We start from the raw sequence: 20,948 nt of genomic DNA, 5'->3' as shown, positions 1-20,948 counted from the left end.
TTCATGGCAGGCAATGGAATCAACCATGCCAGAACGGCACCATTCCAGCCGGCCTCAAACGGCCAGGCAGAACGAGCAGTGCAGATAATCAAACAGGGGATGCTCAGAATCCAAGGGGGTTCCCTACAAAGCCGCTTATCACGCCTCCTGTTGGTCAATAGATCCCGATCACACTCGCTCACAGGGGTTCCACCCGCAGAGCTGCTAATGAAAAGGACACTCAAAACCAGGTTATCCCTTATACACCCTATGAAAGAAATTGTTGAGAGCAGGCGTCAGTCACAATGTGACTACCGTGACAGAAATGCGAGGGCGTAATGTATTGATGTTAATGACCCTGTTTTTGTCCTTAATTACGCTTCAGGGCCCATATGGCTTGCAGACACTGTGATTGCCAAAGAGGGGAATAGGGTTTTGGTAGTTAAACTTACCAATGGACAAATCTGTCGCAAACACGTGGATCAAACTAAAAGGAGGTTCAGCAACTCCATAGAAGAAGCAGAGGAAGAACACGGCGTAGAGTTTACTCCACCACAGGTGACCGAACACCAGAACCAAGTGGAGGAGAGCCCAGTGGGCAGTCCGGACAGGCCTGAGGCACCGCAAATAGCAGACACTCAGGCCAGCGCCCAACAACCGGAGCTCCAACTCAGGCACTCTACAAGGGAGCGTAAACCACCAGAGAGACTTAACCTGTGATCCCAATAAGACTTTGGGGGGGGAGTGATGTCATGTATTCAGCTGTCATTGTAACCCATGTATAAGCTGACCTAAGTTGAACACCTTGAGAACACTGACCACAGGGGGCGAACTTGTGGGAGACACTCCTAAACTGGACTTTCTGGTATAAAAGGGGAAGCTCCACCCACCGTCTGTCTCTTGAGGTCTTGGTAATAAAGGTAACTGGTCACAGAGTGACCTTCTCTCAAGTATGGGCCTCGTGTGCATTTATACTGTAGAGTAAGGACATATTATTATTCCGCCTCTCTGCCTTTCTGTCCTCATTTAAGACGCTCCTTAAAATCTACCTCTTTGGCCAAGCTTTTAGTCACCTGCCCTATTTTCTTATGTGGCTCGGTGTCAAATGCTTTGTCTTATAATACTCCTGTGAAGCACCTTAGGACGTTTTACTACATTTAAGGTGCTATATAAATACAATTTGTTGTTGATGTTATTGTTATTGTAATAAGCAAGTGAGAAACGTTACCACTTTTAATTACAAACATGATGATTTATAGCAGGCACGTGTCAAATATTGCCCTGTTGCTTTGGCTTCTTCCGTTTGTACCATTAAATCGTGTTGACTTTCATATTTCACCTTCAACGTGTCATCTTCATCAGAACCAGACAAAACATTTCAATTGTGTTGCAGCGTCACATTCCAAGATAACAATCAAGTCATACAGTGAATAGGTTTTGGATGCTCTACCATGAGTGCGAAGAGAGTGATAGTCCATGGTTCTGGTAAGATTAAGATATGGATTTAGATTGCAGCATCAGGAAAGCACATTGTAGAGGAGCATTGATCAAGGCAATAGCTGCAAAATATCACAGGAAATTGGGTGAAGTGGAAAAATGTCAATATGGCTGTGTAGAATGAATGCCCTTGATAACACAGTAATCCTTACACTAACTGCAGCCGGTGATGAGATATTTCCAGTTACATTAACCCACTAAGTCCTAAATCAGATAGTAGATATTGCGACCTTCCAAATCTTTTTTGCACCTTACTGACCCACTTCACTGGTTAACGTGTCGCGTGTTATCGCAGGCACGTGTCAAATATTGCCCTGTTACTTTGGCTTCTTCTGTTTGTACCATTAAATCCTGTTGACTTTCATATTTCACCTTCAACGTGTCATCTTCATCAGAACCAGACAGCATATATCTTTTGCATGGGCAAAATAACTTACTTGGGGGGTAATCATTGAAGGGATTTAACAGTTAGCATGACCCACCCTTTAGGAGTTGATTTTAAACATTGGTTTCAAAATTTGTGCATTTTTGTTTTTCTCGCAATTTTTCTGCTAATTTTCTCCATGCCCCTGCCATATTGAAACCATTGACACCTTGTGCTGTACGATTTCATAGGTGGCTGGCTGCCTGAAGTACCTTGCTCAATTGGCCATTATTATTTTGTGAGTCTTGAGAGTGAGCAGTCTGCAGGCTGCGAGACCACAAGGGAAATCACAATCAAGTCTCATCCTCTCTTCACCCGCCATTGGCAAACATGCGCTGCCAGCAGGGAGAATAATCAGAAGCAGAAACCCTGTCTGTTATTTCCCTTTCCTACCATACGGGAACTGAGAACACTTTGACAGCCATCCTGGTCTGTATGGCTAAGCCTGCATGGCTCAGCTACTCTTTAGGTAAATCCACTGGCCTTTCGGGGAGCCTTACGAACATATGAACATGTGGAAATGATGGGCAGGAGAAGGCTTGCTGGTTCATCCAGCTTGCCCCACACCTCATGATAACTGGAGCATCATGACAAGACATTTTCTACTCCCCTGCAGCCATGTAATCTCTTGGCAGAGGAAAAAAAACACAAGGCCAGAAAGGGGAAAAAAATCTGGAAAATTCCTCGCTAAGCCCCTCAGGCGATCGAAACCAATTCTGAAGATCACATTGACCAGGCGTATGTTAAATGTTTAATCACATGCTTTTTTATAAGATTTCTGAATCTTAATCTCAAAATATATAGAATTATATTTAACAAAATTCAACAGTACAGCTCAATGAAAAGTCTTCCGAAATGCAGACATTTTATAAGACTGGCTGGAAGTAGAGATTCGATCATGTTCTTTTAAGTCGGGATTCAGAACTTACGTATATTTAAGCAAGCAAAATTGTTCAATCAATTGTAAATGTTGTTATCGATTAGTAATCGTATAATTAAGTCAGTTAAAAATTAACAGTTCATACTTGTGTGCTGCAAGCTAAATGTGGCTGTGTTCCTCATAGTTGATGTATTTTCTCATGTTAAATTATTGCGAACACAGAAGATTGAAGCCAGGACAAACTGCGTTGATGATTGAGGGACTAGTGTTCCCTTATCTCACATCTGAAATAGGTCCAGCATTTGTACAAATCTAATTTTATACATCAATTATCAATGAGCAAATGTCCCTTTGATAAAAAGACAAAACTGTAAATGTTGGAAATCTGGAATAAAATTAAAATGCTGGAATTCTACAGCAGGTCCATTGCCATCTGAAAAGAGAAAAGACAAATTAGTATTTCAAAGACAGCCAATTCTGATAAAAGATCCATCAATTAAACATTAAAATATCTATTCTCATTTCAGATGCTAACTGACCTGATATACTGTGTCATTTGCTGCATTTTTTAAATCTAATATTAATGTGACGCATGCATGTACCTATTCTAGCTTTTATGTGATGTGTACTGATCAAACTGTGATCCAAGAACATAAGAGTATTAATTAATGAAGGAACTGGTATTGATTTACCATGCATCTCAGAGGTGCAGCAGCTACACAATTGGTTTATTATCTCCACTTCAACTGTCACATATCTCCCATAGAACACAATTTACGCACACATAATGTTCCCTTTTACACAATGTGCACTGTAGTTTTATATTGCTTTTGGGCTCCTGCAGTCAAAAGAAATTGCAAAGAATTGTAATGCTTAATAGTTAAAGACATCATTTAATAGCAAGTTTCATGAGTATAATAACTGGAAAAAGTGATAGCCTAAAAGCCATCCTTCCGGTATGTGAATGTTCATTTTTATTAGTACAGTTCATTTTCCATCCTACTTTAGTCTGCTCTGCACAAATACTTCATTTTCTCTCTCAGCAATGTGTCACTGTTGTTGTTAATGGCAGATATAAGACATAGGCCAACAATATGACACTAAACAGATGACACTAAACTGGGAGGCGGTGTGAGCTGTGAGGAGGACGCTAAGATGCTGCAGGGTGACTTGGACAGGTTGGGTGATTGGGCAAATGCATGGCAGATGCAGCATAATGTGGATAAATGTGAGATTATCCATTTTGAGGGCAAAAACACAAAGGCAGAATATTATCTGAATGGCAGCAGATTAGGAAAAGGGGAGGTGTAACGAAGCCTGGGTGTCATGGTTCATCAGTCATTGAAAGTTAGCATGCAGGTGCAGCAGGCGGTGAAGAAAACAAATGGTATGTTGGCCTTCATAGCTAGGGGATTTGAGTATAGGAGCAGAGAGGTCTTATTGCAGTTGTACAGGGCCTTAGTGAGGCCTTACCTGGAATATTGTGTTCAGTTTTGGTCTCCTAATCTGAGGAAGGACGTTCTTGATATTGAGGGAGTGCAGCGAAGGTTCACCAGACTGATTCCAGGGATGGCTGGACTGTCATATGAGGAGAGACTGGATCAACTGGGCCTGTATTCACTGGAGTTTAGAAGGATGAGAGGGGATCTCATAGAAACGTATAAGATTCTGACGGGACTGGACAGGTGAGATGCGGGAAGAATGTTCCTGATCTTGGGGAAGTCCAGAACCAGGGGACATAGTCTTAGGATAAGGGGTATGCCATTTAGGACTGAGATGAGGAGAAACTTCTTCACTCAGAGAGTTGTTAACCTGTGGAATTCCATGCCGTAGAGAGTTGTTGATGCCAGTTCATTGCATATATTCAAGAGGGAGTTAGATATGGCCCTTACGGTTAAGGGGATCAAGGGGTATGGAGAGAAAGCAGGAAAGGGGTACTGAGGGAATGATCAGCCGTGATCTTATTGAATGGTGATGCAGGCTCGAAGGGCCAAATGGCCGACTCCTGCACCTATTTTCTATGTTTCTATGTTTCTAATATATATAAAACCTATGAACATTTCTACTCAATTTAATCCCAAAATAAAAAAAAAACATTACATATAATGTTTACAAGTGATTCATAATTAATGTGAATTGAAGTTACCTATTGCAAAGCAGACTAGATGAGGCCAGCACTGAGAGAGAGTGATAAGGCTCTCTTCTGAGCAGGAGGGCAAACACCGTGTACCCCTGTGGACCTGGATGCAGTGCAGGAAATAGTTTAATGACCTCACACAGCTGATCAAGGTCTGTGAATTCATCTTCAAATGTCATATCTCACCAACTGCACCATTAGCCTCATGCACTGCTCAATGTACCACACCCCAATCACTCACCTACCAACAATTTCTATCAAACACGACTCAGACCACATATTCATAGCTTCATCTCACCCTCACACACTTACCACTGCTGCAACCCTTACACTCACATCTCGCAGCTTGAACACACCACCAGCTATTCAACCATGACAGATGCATCACCCAAACACATTTCACCACACACACTGACACATTTCCCTCTCTCTTGCAGGACAAGGTGGCTCACAACCAGCGGCAGTAGGGGCTACCCGCAGGGAGACAGGAGTGCCTGCATGAACTGACCCCCATGGAGGAGACGATGCTGGGGATAATTTGGATGGCCATCACTGAGTATGTGGCCAGCGGTGGGGTTGAAACAATACAAGATGATGGTATCCTGATATCTAATCTTCCTTCTCACATCCCACTTGCTCCTAATCCCACAATCTCTTCTGATTTACAAGCTGCAGTTATGCAAGCTCAGCTTGCTACCACGCAAGCACGGACTGCTGCCAACATGGCTGCGGTTACCAGTGTTGAAATGGGTGTCACAGCAGTTCAGCAATCTGTCCTCTAACACATTACTAGGATTGCTGTGTCACTGTCCCGGGGAACATGTGGAGCACGGATTTGCTGTCCTCCCTCAGGAGGACAGCATTCATCTTCCCACCACTGCCACCCTGCCAGTGCCCTTGCTGTTGCATCAGGCTGCCAGCCCAGACTGCTGACGCCCAAGCTGAAGTGATACAGTTGTAAGCCACGCCTCCGAGGCCCAGAGCTACTCAGTGTCATCCTGCAAGGCCATCTGCAGTCTCCTTCACTGAAAGTGAACAGCCTTCCACCAGCCATGCTGCGACTGCTGGGGTAGCACTGCAAAGAAGCACAAGGACAGGCAAATGAACAAGAAAGACAAACACTAAGGGCTCAATTGTCCCCAGTGATTTGCGTCTTTTTGGCGCCCGTCGCTTTTTTTGGCGCAAGTTAAAAAATTAAAGTTTCCCCAAGGAATGTGCGCCAGCATAACTCAGTTAGTTATGATTTTTTTAGGCTAGTTTTCTTTTGCGTTAGAGGGGGTATAACCTGCCTGCGCCAGCTTTTCACAATTATGTAAGTTTGCCCCCCCCAAAATTTCTCCGAGGTTGGCGTATCTGACCACTCCCAAAAAACCTTCTGGTAAGTTAAGAAAAACCAGCCACATTGAAAAATCGGCGCAAAAAGATGCCATTGTTTTTCAGTGAAGTTTTGGAGGGAGTCAAGAACTTTTAAATATGCATAATAAAGATTAATTTTTTTTAACTTATAATGCAGTAAATGGAAGTTTGATGGAATTCTGTAAATTTCATTATTTTTGAACTGACATACCACCACCGAACGTATGCAAACAGAGCTCGACGGTCAGGGTGTCGGCCGACAGCATCGGACCCGTACCCCGGATACAGGGGCTCGGGGCTTGGCTGCAAAAGAAGCCCGGGGAGGGGGGGTTGTGGGGTGGGGGCTGTGGAACGCACACAGAAGGCATCAGAAGCCTGTTCTACGCATCAAATCAAGCACGGGTGGGTGGAGGGCTATGGATGCCATACAGAAGGCATCAGAAGCCTGCACTATGCCTCAAATGTAGCCCGGAGGGGTTGCGGGGGTATGTGGGGGTGTTCCCGATCACTGCACCTGCTCAGACCTGGGTGTGGTCCATCCAGACCTTGTGTAGGGAGAGAACAAAGAAACTTGTCCTGCCTGCCTGCCTGCCGTTTTGAATTTCTTGCAAAGGTAAAATTTAAGCATGGGGTCAATACTGACAATGCCTTGTGCAAGCTTTTTGCATGGGATGGTGCTGCGGAGGAGACAATTGATTCAACATCATCACATGAGGGAACCTCAGAGCCCGTAGGGTGATGGGCAGGAGGCCTTACCCACCTCGGGTATATCGAGACAGGCGTTCGCACCTGCACCTGAGTGATGCAGACTGTGTCAGAAGGCTGCGTTTCTGCAAAGAAGTTGTAACTGAGATCTGAGTTGGTGAAAGCAGACCTGCAACCTAGAAGCGTCAGGACAGCTTTGTTAGTTGAAGTGAAGATTACAGTTGCACTTTCATTCTGTACATCTGGATCGTTCCAAACTACAACTGGGGATGTGTGCACCATTTCTCAACATGCAACACATGTCTGCATTCGGCAGGTGACTGCTGCACTATATGCCCAGAGGAATGACTACATAAAGTTCCCCATGACTGCACAGGCAATGCGTGACAGGGCTGTGGGCTTCTCAAGGATTGCTGGCTTCTCAAAGGTACAGGGAGCCAAAGAGTACAGCCTCGCCACCGAGCTCATGACGCCCTTACGCGTAACCCGGACAGAAGCTGACCGGGAATATAACACGTGGCACATTGCGACGCGCAGCATAATAGACAGGATATTTGGCATCTTGAAACAGTGTTTCCGATGCCTGGACCATTCCAGAGGCTACTTGCAATACTCCCCTGAGATTTTCGGTCAGCTCACTGTTGTGTGCTGCCTGCTGCATAACTTAGCCATCATGAGGCAACAGCACCTGGTAATGGAAGACCCACCGGAGGTGAGAGTGGCTGATGATGATGATGAGGAAGATGCAGATGATGAGGAGGAGGACGAAGACGAGGAAGCCGTGCAACTACCTGAATCCGGAGCACGATGGCGGAGGAGGGCGGGCCGTCGTGCCCCTTTAACGATTGCTCGAGTCTTCAGTCAACAGCTCATCCGTGAACGCTTTGCTGCCTGAAGGCTCAGCGGCAACTATTCCACACGGACCATGTTTACTGTTTGGACCTGTTCCGCAATGTTATGTTGTGTTCATGGAACAAATGATGGAAATGATTCGCCTTGAGATCCAAAGGTTGTGTTATAATGGAACAAATAATGTAAATGATTCAGTTATAATTTAAAATATATTTTATTCAATAGTTTAACAAACATTTGTTTGTACTTAACTTAACTTTAATAAACATATTCTTGTATCAAACACTAAAATTTCACTTAAGATCACTTACAAGCTTTAAGATCACTTAAAAACTCCAAGATCACTTACAAACTCTAAGTTCACTTAAAAACTTTAAGATCACTTACTAACTTTTACTAACTTGTAAATTTACATAACTTACAAAAAACTTTTAAGTTGAGAACAGTTACAACAGTAACAACAATAATAACAACAACATCATCATCATCATCATGGGCGGTCCCTCGAACGAGGATGATTTGCTTCCACATGTGCGCACAGATGTTTCAATGAATGACCCGATGTTCCCGTCATGAACTCTAATTAACGGGGTGGAAGATGCCTGTGCGTGGATTTTTTTAATGTGCGGTGACCGATGCATACCAGCCCCCACATGGGCTTGACAAAGCTAGGCCTTTATCCAATAGCAAAGGTTAACCAGGACAACTGAAGACCTGCTCTGCTGCACGGACCTAGTGCGCACACATAGCTCAGTGTGGGCGGGCCCATGCTGCCCCTGGGCCCTGGGCTCTTCTGGGCCCCGTACCCTCATTCACCACACTTCTGCCTCGATCTGTCACCGCTCCTCCGCCACAAACATTCACAGCACCTCCGCCACAAAACACTCGCCGCACGTAAGTCATAATTACTGCTGAACAATCTCTTTGGCCCTGAAAAATTAATTTTACAACTGTGTAGTCTCATTCCCTTAGAGTATAATGTTGGAAAGTGTGAGGTCATGCACTTTGGCAGAAAAAATCTAAGACATTTTTCCTCATCGCAGTTTTAAATGGGCGGCCCCTTATTCTAAGATTATGCACCCAAGTTCTAGTCTCTCCCATCAGTGGAAACATTCTCTCTGCATCCACCTTGTCGAGGCCCCTCATAATCTTATAAGTTTCGATAAGATCACCTCTCAATCTTCTGAATTCCAATGAGTAGAGGCCCAAATCAACCTTTCCTCATAGGTCAACCCCCTCATCTCCGGAATCAACCTAGTGAACCTTCTCTGAGCAGCCGCCAAAGCAAGTATATCCTTTCTTAAATATGGAAACCAAAATTGCACATAGAAACATAGAAAATAGGTGCAGGAGTAGGCCATTCGGCCCTTCGACCCTGCATCACCATTTAATAAGATCATGGCTGATCATTCACCTCATTACCCCTTTCCTGCTTTCTCTCCATACCCCTTGATCCCTTTAGCCATAAGGGCCATATCTAACTCCCTCTTGAATATATCCAATGAACTGGCATCAACAACTCTCTGCGGTAGAGAATTCCACAGGTAAGCAACTCTCTGAGTGAAGAAGTTTCTCCTCATCTCAGCTCTAAATGGCTTACCCCTTATCCTTAGACTGTGTCCCGTGGTTCTGGACTTCTCCAACATTGGGAACATTCTTCCTGCATCTCACCTGTCCAGTCCCATCAGAATTTGATATGTTTCTATGAGATCCCCTTTCATCCTTCTAAACTCTAGTGAATGCAGACCCAGTCGATTCAGACTCTCCTCATATGTCAGTCCTGTCATCCCAGGAATCAGTCTGGTGAACCTTCGCTGCACTCCCTCAATATCAAGAACGTCCTTCCTCAGATTAGGAGATCAAAACTGAACACAATATTCCAAGTGAGGCCTCACCAAGGCCATGTACAACTGCAGTAAGACTTCCCTGCTCCTATACTCAAATCCCCTCGCTATGAAGGCCAATATACCATTTGCCTTCTTCACCGCCTGCTGTACCTGTATGCCAACTTTCAATGACTGATGTACCATGACACTCAGGTCTTGTTGCACTTCCCCTTTTCCTAATCTGCCGCCATTCAGATAATATTCTGCCTTCGTGTTTTTGCCACCAAATTGGATAACCTCGCATTTATCCACATTATACTGCATCTGCCATGCATTTGCCAGGTATTCCAGGTATGGCCTCACCAACACTGCATAACTGTAACAAGATTTCCCTGCTTTTATACTCCATCCCCTTTGCAATAAAGGCCAAGATTCCATTGGCCTTCCTGATCACTTGCTGTAGCTCCATACTAGCCTTCTGTGTTTCATGCACAATTACCTCCAGGTCTCGCTGTACTGCAGCACTTTGCAATCTTTCTCCATTTAAATAATAACTTGCTTTTTGATTTTTTTTTCTAACAACAACAGCAGCAAAGAAAGGCTGCACCCATCTCCCCTCCACATTATTCTAAGACTGCCCGCTGAGCTTGGTCTTGGTGACTCCACCCCTGCCCGCAGGCGGTGGTGCAGCATTTCTCGGGTTGGTACCAAGCTTATTCTTTCGAACATCTCAGGTAATGTGCACTTCTTGATTGGGGATGGGGGGGGGGGGGTTGGGGGGGGGCTGTGGGGGGCAGCTGGTAACATGGAGGGCCCGGCTTGGGCCTCTTCAGAGGCTGGTCTGGGGATTGGAGTGGGAGTAGTAATTGATTCTGTCAATGGGCGCGGGGTCTTGGCGTGTTTCCTTATTGCAGCAGATAACACCAACATTCCCTCCCTCACGTGCACTGACAGTGTCTCAACTACCTGCAACATTCCCTCCCTCATGTTCGCCGACAATGCCTCACCTACCTGTTGAGAAAAAGTGTGTCACCTACCTACAACATTCCCTCCCTCATGGTCACTGACAGCGCATCAGCTACCTGCGACATTCCCTCCCTCATGTGCACCGACATTGTTTCTGCTGAATGCGATATTCCCTCCCTCATGTTCCCGGACAGCATTCCCATTTCTTATGAGAGTGTTGTTACTTCTCCTGACAGTCCCGATCCCTCATCACCCACCCCACTAATGGTGACCCGGAGTGATCGGGTAAGGTCAATGCTCTCCGCACTCATTGCCATCATGTGAACCACACCTGTTAGATCCTGCACCACAGGAGAGTGCGGTCAAGCTCTCCTTCCCCTCGTCACCCTGGGTGTGCCTCGCTGCATCGCACTGGGACCCACAGCCTTGGATGGTGGGAGGCCATGTAATGTCCCACCAACACTCAAACCACTTCTCAGGGAAGGGGATAGTACCTCAATAGGTGGCACCTGCACCTCCTCCTAAGCGAGTACAACAGTGGGGCCTTCATCTATCTCCTCCCCCTCTCCCTCAGCCCCATGCTCTTGGTCTGGAAGGTGGGATTGGAAGATGATCTCCTCTTCAGGCTCGTTTTCGTCTGAATCTTCTTCCGCATCGTCAGGGTTGGCCTCAAATTCTGCAAAATATAACAGAACAGACAAATGGTTGGCAGCAGAGGAGGGGGCAGGGTGGCATGAGTAGGCACAAATAGCGCAGGCAGCAGGCTGATTTGAAGGACCACGATGAATGATAGCACATTGCATCAACCAAAGCTTGGCTGAGGGAGACATCCCCATGAACCGAAGCATGGCTAGCCCGCGCAGTACTTAACATTTAGCAAAGCCAGACTGTGGAATTTGCGGGACTTTCCCTCTCCCTTGAGTGTGGGTCCAACTTGTACAGTGGTGGTTGTTTTTCTCCAGGCAGGACTCATCAAAGCAGCAACCCTCTCTTCCAAGGGTGTCAATGGGTGCAGATGTGCCGGGCCTCCTCCTGTTCGAATTCTCTCTCGTTTGTTGTGTGCCAATTTCCTCTACAAAGATGAAAATATAACCTTTTAGAGAAGGTGTTTTTCTGCCGGGTGGGACATATACAGATGGTCACATTTACAATTGCAATTCCATTGAATAAATGAAAATATTACTTACACTAAGTACTTGGCCAAGGTCCTGCCACTTCTTTTTGCACTGGCCTCCACACCTCGGGGTGTTCACCTTTGCACAGTAATCTATGGTTCTATCTTCTGCAAGTTGGTTCCAGCGTTTCTTCATTTCTTTGGGTGGAACTTTTATGTGACCTTTGCTGGTGTCCAGCTCCTGCCATCTGGCCTCAATCACAGTAACTAGTGCCTCCACTTCATCCTGTAAGAAATTCTTGGTCCTTGCGCCGCGTTGCATCTTGTATTGCTGCTCCGATTTTTCCAATGAAAATTAAAGTTCTGGCACACAACTGGCTCGATAAAAATGGCCGATTGCAGACTGGGAGCTGTACTGGGCATACGCGCCCATAGGAATCACGTCAAAAACATATTTTTATTTTGCGCATGCGCAGAAAGGGCAGCATCGTTTTTTTGGTGCAGACATTTGGCTCCACCCCCCACCCCCCCACACCCCAAGGCTACAGGACAGGCTGCGCAGCGCCAATTAAAAAAAAATAGAGCGGAGAAACTTACCATATTTATTTTTGGAGCAGTTGTGGCCTAGATAAATGGGCGTAACTCTGGCAATATGCAAAAAAATGACTTTGGGCAAAATTGAGCCCATAGGGAATAGTTTGGAATCTTTGTTTTGTGGTGGTTTTCATTTCAGCTTTGTGTCCATAGGACACTGTGATGTTTCATGACAGAGGGATGGTAAGGTGGGTAACTGGTGAGCAATGGAGATCTGTGATTTCATTCACTAGAACTGGAGCCTGATGAGGCACTCACTGACAACCCTTCTGGATCAGGGATTTGCTGCCTGCCTCCTCCCTGCCTCCTCTTCCTCCTCTTCCTCCTTCTCCTGAGGTGGGTGTGGAACCCGTGGTGGAAAGGGCTGTGCCCTCATGATGGCCAAGTTGTGGAGGATATAGCAGACCACCACGAAATGGGACACTTCTCCGGTGTGTGCTGGCGAACTCCTCCGCTGGTCAAGGCAGCGGAACCGTTGCTTCAGCACCCCGATGGTCTGTTCGATGAGGTTCCTCGTGACAGCATGGCTGTCATTATATGACTGCTGGCCACAAGTGGAGGGGTTACGGAGGGGAGGGGAGTTATCAGCCAGGTGTAGAGCGGATAGCTCTTGTCTCCGAGCAGCCATCCTCGGGTTTGACATGGTAACTGGAAGTTTACTGGTACACCAGACTGGCATATGATGAAGGCATACAATCATAGAAATTTACATTACAGAAGGAGGCCATTTCGGCCCAACATGTCCGCGCCGGCCAACCAAGAGCTATCCAGCCTAATCCCACTTTCCAGCTCTTGGTCTATAACACTGTAGGTTATGGCACTTTAAGTGCACATCCATATATCTTTTTAATATGCTGAGGGTTTCTGCTTATACCACCCTTTCAGTCAGTGAGTTCCAGATCCCCATCACCCTCTGGGTGAAGATGTTTCCCCTCATATCTCCTCTAAAGCTCCACCCAATTATTTTAAATCAATGTCCCCTAGTTGTTGACCCCTCTGCCAAAGGAAACAGGTCCTTCCTATCCACTCTATCCAGGCCCCTCATAATTTTATACACCTCACTTAGGTCTCCCCTCAGCCTCCTCTGTTCCAAAGAAAACAGACCCAGCATCTCCAATCTTTCCTCATAACCAAAATTCTCCAGTCCAGGCAACATTCTTGTAAATCTCCTCTGCACCCTTTCCAGTGTAATCACATCTTTCCTATAATGTGGTGACCAGAATTGCACACAGTACTCCAACTGTGTTTTATACAGTTCAAGCATAATGTCCTTGCTCTTGTATTCCATGCCTCAACTAATAAAGGCAAGTATTCCATATGCCTTCTTAACCACCTTATCCACCTGGCCTGTTACTTTCAGGGATCTGTGGACTTCCACTCCCAGGTCCCTTTGTTCCTCTACACTTTTCAGTGTCGTATCATTTAATGTGTATTTCCTTGCCTTGTTAGACCTACCCAAATGCATTACCTCATACTTATCCGGATTGGATTCCATTTGCCACTGTTCCGTCCACCTGATCAGTACATTGATATCTTCCTGCAATCCGCAGCTTTCTTCGCCATTATGTCTGCTGCCAGGATACTGGGTATTCACCATTATGATGTGCTGGGCATGGTCACACCTCGACCACATTAAGTGAGTGATAGCCTTTGCGGTTGCAGTGCATCTCAGGATTGGTATGCAGCGCCCACACAGCCATGTATGCGCAGTCGATAGCGCCTTGCAACATGGGGAGGCCCGATATCCTGGCAAAGCCACATGCATGCTCCCCCGCCTCTCTGTTCAGAGAGATGGCAATGAATTCCCTTCTCCTGGAGTACGGAGCCTCGGTGACCTCCTGGATGCAGCAGTGTATGGCAAACAAGGAGATGTTAATTATGTCGCCTGCTCCAGACTGGAATGATCGGTGGCAAAAATACATTAGGATTCCCATCACCCTGAGTGCCATTGGCAGCGCCGTCGTCACCCAGCTCTGCGGCTACAGATCTGGTTGCAGGAGGTGGCAGAGTTCTGTGTCCACCTGCTCGGTGAAGCGGAGCCTCCGAATGTACTGCTTCTGACTTAAGTGGAGGTAGGAGAAGTGCCGTCGGGAGACCTTAGGTGGGTAAGGCCTCCTGCTGAAAGCCCTCCTGCCTCTCCACCTACTCCCTCCGCAAGCAGCTTGTTCCCTTCTCTGCTGCCTCTGCTCCATCCTCCCGTCACGCAGTGGCGCGAGGCGGACTGCAAGTAGAGCCCCCATGACGGGGAGCAAGTGTTCTGAGCAGCACCCTTGAATTCAGAAGCAAGGCCTTCTTCACTTGCAGCAGCATTCGCTGTCACCCCGCCAACTTTAAACAACTCGAGAAAACTCCAAATACTTCCACAAACTTACACAGAGCCAGTAGAAATCAAGAAGCAAGTTACCTGAAAGTTGGTGCTGATCCCTTTAGTTATCACTGATGGTCGGGGTGGGGGGGCGTCTCTCGTACAGCCAAACATACGTTCAGCTGTGCGTGTTTTGGAGAGAGCATGCAGTCGAGCGGCGATATCCAAAATAGCAAGTCGTACATCAAATCAGCATTACACGCTGATTATCATCACAATCTGCCTCATTTGCATTCTGCTGCCAAACCAGGCAAGAGCCGCACTACTGACCTGCCGAAAATAGAGACTGCTGCGGCTGCACCGGGAGTGGTCAGAAGCGAGGGGGCCTCCATCTTTCTGCCGAAACCAGCCTGAAATGCAGGCACTAAGAGAAGAATTTCATGACCACAGCTTTGACTGCTGGCTATCAGTTGCAGCGATCTCAATGTAGATTTATTTTGTGTGCCTTCCTTGTGTCTCCATGCCCAAAGGCCTCCTCACCCCCGCCACCCCCAGTTCAAATGCAGTGCATTGTCTGGGCTATTTCGCAAATATGATGAGATATAGACCATCTCTTTTATATCCCCTGGAGCTCTCAATGGCATTACCCCTATGGCAATCCAGATATCCTGCCGGCGGCCGAGAACGATGTGGTTTCACATCTTGCCACAACATGAATCGCTGAAGGCTCTCACAGGTCATTCACAATTGAGACATTAAATCCATCACTGCTAAATCCATTCAGTTTGAGTTGAATTCCAGCTCAGGCAGAAAGACCCTTTCGACTATTGACAAATCAAGTCTGCTCAAGACAACTAGGTCAGCCACCCGACCACCCACAGCCCAAGAACCTTTCTCGAATTCCATAAAGTCATATCCAAGCCAATTTCACGCAACTATAAAACTACATGTTCGCCACCAAAGTGCAGTTACCGGCTGCTAGGAATGGCTGCAATGCTAACCAGGTGGGCATGGAGAGGGTGGTGCAGCGCTCACCTTCCATGCGATGCCATCCTGGTGGCATTGCTGGAGGGATCCAGGGCAAATTTCCTGTCCAGGTCCAGCATTACAGCTTCCCACAGCCTCTGTGAGCGAAGCTGTAGAGCTCGCAGGGAATTGTGGACAATGAAGAGGTCTGAGAACTAAAGGGGCCATGCAGACCGAAGCAATACAAAGTAAAATGCAGTAAATCAAGACATTTTTCAGCCCTTTCTGCCTTTTAAGAAATATTCAATATTTCAAACAAGTTCCAAAGGTGACTATGCAGCTGTTAAAGCTGAATTACCTTCCTAACGTCAACAAATGAGAAAACTGCCTCAGCACCAAGACAAATGGCTCAGCAAGCCAGGGCAGAGGCACCGAGGGTCTCACACACAGCACTCCAGCTTTGTGCAGGAGTCAACACTGAAAAGAGCGGCCCTCGACCCACAGGGGCCAGGAAGCCCTCCAGAAAGAACAACGTGGGAATACATCACTAAGGCCATCACTACCAGCAGCTTCACCCCCACCACCTGGCTCCAGTGCCCAAAGAAGCTTCATGACCTCAGACCACTAGTCAAGGTCAGTGAATGCATCTTCAAAAGCTGTTTCCTACCAACTGCACCTCTAGCCTCACACACTGCTCAATGCACAACCCTCAATCACTCACCTACCAACAATCCTCAAAAATGACGAGGCACATCTCCCATTCCTTACCTCACCTCACCCGCTTGGAGCACAGGGTGCAGGCCATTCTTGGTAGAAGCATGGATGAACGCTTAGCCAGCAGCGGGGCTGAAAGGATGCAAGATGCGGGTATCATAGTACACTATCCTACTTATGGCATGCACCTCTTGTTTTCCCCAACCTGCCATCAGCATAACTCCGCCCTTGTGCTTTCCTCATTTCACACACCCAAGAAATGCAGCCTGCCCAGCCAGTGGGTCAACAAGAAGAGGCAGCCTTCCCAATCAGTGGGACCGCAGGCAGATGATTCCATCCCAGAGATCCCTGCCACAAAGGGACTGACTTGGATATATCCTTCTGTCTGATTCCTCCTCTTCAGCTTCCTCCTCTTCTGCATCTTCCTCTTCTGTGTCTTCCTCTTCCCTCTGCAAGGGAATGCTGTAAATATGAAATATAAAATGCTGGAAATACTCAGTTGGTCAGGCAGCATGTCGACCTGGGATCTGAACTCTGTTTTTCTCTTCCCGGATGTTGCATGACCTGCTGAGTATTCGCAACATGTTCTGTCTTCACAAAGGCTTTCATTTACCATCCGAGCCCTTGCAAGTATCCAGCAGCAATCTTAAAGACACACTTTAAAAACTTTTCACATCTATTGCAGCAATCCACCACTTCAATAAAATCCAAAAAAAAACAGTCTGAACCCTTAAATTCAAACTTGCCTGAATGATGTATGTGTCCCTTTAAGAGCAACAGACATCGCCACTGTCAGCCTGCTTGCACGTCAGGTTAAATTGGCATGCTTAGGCCCCAGCGCTGAATTCAGCACTAGGGTCAAAGTTCGCATTGGTGACGTTAAGTCAGCATTGCACGCCATCAGTTTTTTTTACAGGGCATTACCAGTTACCAGCAGCGCAAATGGGAAGAGGAATATGACGGCCACCACAGGACCTGCCACCAGCTGGCGAAAGAGAAGCAGCCGCCATTTTATCACCATTTCATGGCACAACAGAGTGGCGGTAAGTACATGAATTTCTAGCCCTAATTCTTTATCTCCATGTACTCAGACAATACAATCCAGCAAAGATAGCCTGAGGGAAAGATCTCTATTTTAGATCCCTATTTAACAGTGAGTAGGAATCTGTTTCAAAGGCCAGGGATACAGCTACTAATAGCAGCAAATTATTAAAAGGGTTAATTAACAATGACCTTAAAATCAACCTTTGTACAAACTACACCCTTCCCCCCATCCGCATAAACAGAGTTTTGCAATGGTCGGTGTCATTTGGTGCCACACTACAAGGTACATTTGCCCATTAAACGATCAGGGAGCTACAGATGCATGTTTCATGACAAAAATTCTCACTTCAGAGCAGCCTGTAACAATGGAGATCAGAAGTTCCCAACCTGTGAGTGCTTCTCTCAGAAAAGATCCAATTTTTCTCCTGACGCCTGCAGCAGCTTATTTTATGATAATCACATCTGTTTTGACTTTCTTTACGTATTGAATTTTAAAGCTGTTTATTAACAAACCGAATCATGGATGTATCACCTGCCTACAACGGTCTCTCTGTCTCCGTTCTGATGAGAACAGTAAAGTGTTTGGTGGGACAGCCTCTCGACATCTTTATCCAGCAGTTGGGTGATATTTACAGCCAGGTGCATTTTATATCCTTGCTTTGTTTTTTTTTTCAAATTTACAGAGGAAAAATGTACACCCACTTGATTTGACCTTTATGAACACTTTTTTTTAGATTAACCTTTGTAGTTTATAATTGTGATTTACAATGCACCCAACACATTTAATCAAAGCTGGAATCTAAAAACAGGCTCCAGTATGAGTAAGCTGATTTACCAGCACAAAATAAATCAGTGCAGGAGACAAATATCTTATGTAAATTATAACATGTATACTAGATGGAGAAAAGTTTAAAATTAATATATTTGCACGCAGAAAGTTACACAATGCTGACCAGATTTCAGACATCCATTAACTTAGTAACCTCCTCAAAAAATGTCAACTAGGTTGGTGGGACATCACCTTCTTTTCCAGAAGCCATATTGAAATGTCCAACTTAGATTTCCTGATCAGTGTTACTTTAGTGCCAACAATAGCCCATCTATTTTATCCAGGCTTATTTCTCGGTAAATGTTATTGACAACTGCCTTGTTTTTCTGCCTTTGTGCCATTTCCCATGTGGCTGCCTTTTGCCTCCCTGCCTCAAAACCACCCCACCCCCACCCCTCCCATCTCTCCATTTCTGACAGGGCATGGTGGCTTTCCCATTTTAAATTCCCCATAAGTTCTGGGAAATGCCTGCAGGAAAGGTGTGTGATTCTCATCTGCCAGTACCCCCATTTCAGACTGTCAAGACAGTGGTGGTCCCAACTGTATTTGACTGAGCACTATCTTTTAAGATAATACTCTGTGTCGCTAGAGGCATTGGCACTGTCTTATTTTGAATGATAGTGTTATTACCAGATGAGGCGGCCTCCGCTACAGCACAATGATATAAGTGTGGTATTAAAGTTAGCATCCACGGAAACATGTCACCATATTAGTTTGGCTGGATTTAAACTGCAGTCCTTAGGGTGAAATTATACTTTATCATCCCACTATACCACTCAATATCCTGATCTCAGTTTTTCACTTGTTTGTCACATCATATCAAAAACACATCACATTTGCTCATTCAAGTGAAGCATTTTAGCTTTACAGCCAATGAATTACTTTTGAAGTGTAGTGACTGCTGTAATGTAGGAAATGGCAAACCCCAGCATGCGAGTGCAAAAGACAAGGCTGAAGCGTTTGCAACCATCTTCAGTCAGAAGAGCCGAGTGGATGATCCATCTCGGCCTCCTCCTAAGTTCCCCACCTTCACAGAAGCCAGTCTTCAGCCAATTTGGTTTACTCCACATGATAGCAAGAAATGGCTGAGCGCACTGGATACAGCAAAGGCTATGGGTTTCAACAACAACCTAGCTGTAGTGCTCCAGAACTAGCTGCGCCTCTAGCCAAGCTGTTCCAGTACAGTTACAACACTGGCATCTGCCCGACAAGGTGGAAAAATTGCCCAGGCATGTCTTGTCCACAAAAAGCAGGACAAATCCAATCCATCCAATTACCACCCCATTAGACTACTCGTCAGCAAAGTGATGGAACAGGTCTTCGACAGTGCTATCAAGCAGCACCTACTCACCAACAAACTGCTCACTGATGCTCAATTTGGCATCCGCCAGGACCACTCATCTCCAGATCTTATTACAGCCTTGGTCCAAACATGGACAAAAGAGCTGAATTGCAGAAGTGAGGTGAGAGTGACGGCTCTTGACATCAAGGTAGCATTTGACCGAGTAGCGAGTGTGGCATCAAGGAGCCCTACTCAAATTGAAGTCAATGGGAATCAGAGAAAATAAATTACCCTGTCTGAAATCATAGCTAGTGATAAGCTCACAATAAAGGATGAAGCTGAGTATTGTGTGTACAATGAGCAAGTGTGACGTGAGCTCCTTTAATGAGACTCCAGAGTGCCGGTACCTCGTGCGTGGCCTGCTTATATACCGTGCTCCCAAGGGATGCTGGGATCCCTTGGGACTCCAACAGGTAGGCCCTCTGGTGGTAGTCTAATACAAGTTACAAGGGGTTAAATACATAACCTCACTCCACTGTGAAGTTAATAGTACAATTATTTACAAGGTGAGACGATCTGGGGCTTTTCGCTCCCTTGTCGATCATCTCGGTACAAATGTGGGTGTGGATGAGTTGGTTAGTTCTTCATTGGGCTGTTGGCGTAGGTGGGTCTGATGACGTCTGCTGCGATTCTTCTTCCCAAGAACTCGATCTCCTGCGCCAGGAAAACACACTTCGATCATTTCAACCTGAGCCCCACGCGAACCAACCGACTAAGAAGCTCTTCCAGATTCTTTAAGTGCTCAATGGTGTCCCGACCTGTAACCAGTATGTCATCCTGGAAAACCACGGTGCGAGGAACCGACTTTTGCAGGCTCTCCATGTTCCGTTGGAAGATTGCCGCGGCAATCCCGAATGGGCATCTGTTATAGATGAACAGACCTTTGTGCATGTTGATGCAGGTGAGGCTTTTCGAAGATTCCTCCAACTCCTGCATCATGTAGGCCGAGGTCAGGTCCAGCTAGATGAACGTCTTCCCTCCAGCCAGGGTCGCAAATAGGTCATCTGCCTTGGGTAGCGGGTACTGGTACTGTAGTTAAAAACAGTTAATCATTACTTTATAGTCCCCACAAACTCTAACCATGCCATCCTCTTTAAGTACCGGGACAATCGGACTACCTCACTCGTTGAATTCCACCGGCGCGATGATGCCTTCTCGCTGCAGCCTGTCCAGATCAATTTCCACTTTCTCATGCATCATGTACGGTACCGCCTGTGGCTTGTGGTGGATGAGTCGTGTACCAGGAACCAAATGGATCTGCACTTTCGCCCCCGAGAAGCTTCCAATGCCTGGCTCGAACCACTTTGGAAACTTGCTCAGAACCTGGACACATGAGGCATCATTGGCGGACGAAAGCACTCGGGTGTCGTCCCAGTTCCAGCGGATTTTTCCCAGCCAGCTTCTGCCAAACAATGTGG

The 20,948-nt window shown here is 46.2% G+C and overlaps 1 long non-coding RNA gene across 1 annotated transcript in view; it reads right to left on the bottom strand.

Annotated features, from left to right (window-relative positions):
- Positions 1 to 2,638: 2,638 nt before the first annotated feature.
- The window catches only part of LOC139263448 (uncharacterized), a 129,296-nt gene continuing 110,986 nt past the window's right edge, over positions 2,639 to 20,948 (bottom strand). Inside the window, exons 2-3 of the long non-coding RNA XR_011593150.1 lie at positions 4,927 to 5,020; positions 2,639 to 3,213 (exon numbers count right to left, since the gene is read on the bottom strand). This is a non-coding gene — a long non-coding RNA (uncharacterized lncRNA). The remainder of the gene's footprint in view (positions 3,214 to 4,926; positions 5,021 to 20,948) is intronic.

The sequence above is a fragment of the Pristiophorus japonicus genome, chromosome 4 (assembly GCF_044704955.1).
Source record: "Pristiophorus japonicus isolate sPriJap1 chromosome 4, sPriJap1.hap1, whole genome shotgun sequence".
Classification (NCBI taxonomy): domain Eukaryota; kingdom Metazoa; phylum Chordata; class Chondrichthyes; family Pristiophoridae; genus Pristiophorus; species Pristiophorus japonicus.
The sequence above is the reverse complement of the archived record's forward strand: the minus strand, read 5'-3'. Positions and strand labels throughout refer to the sequence as shown.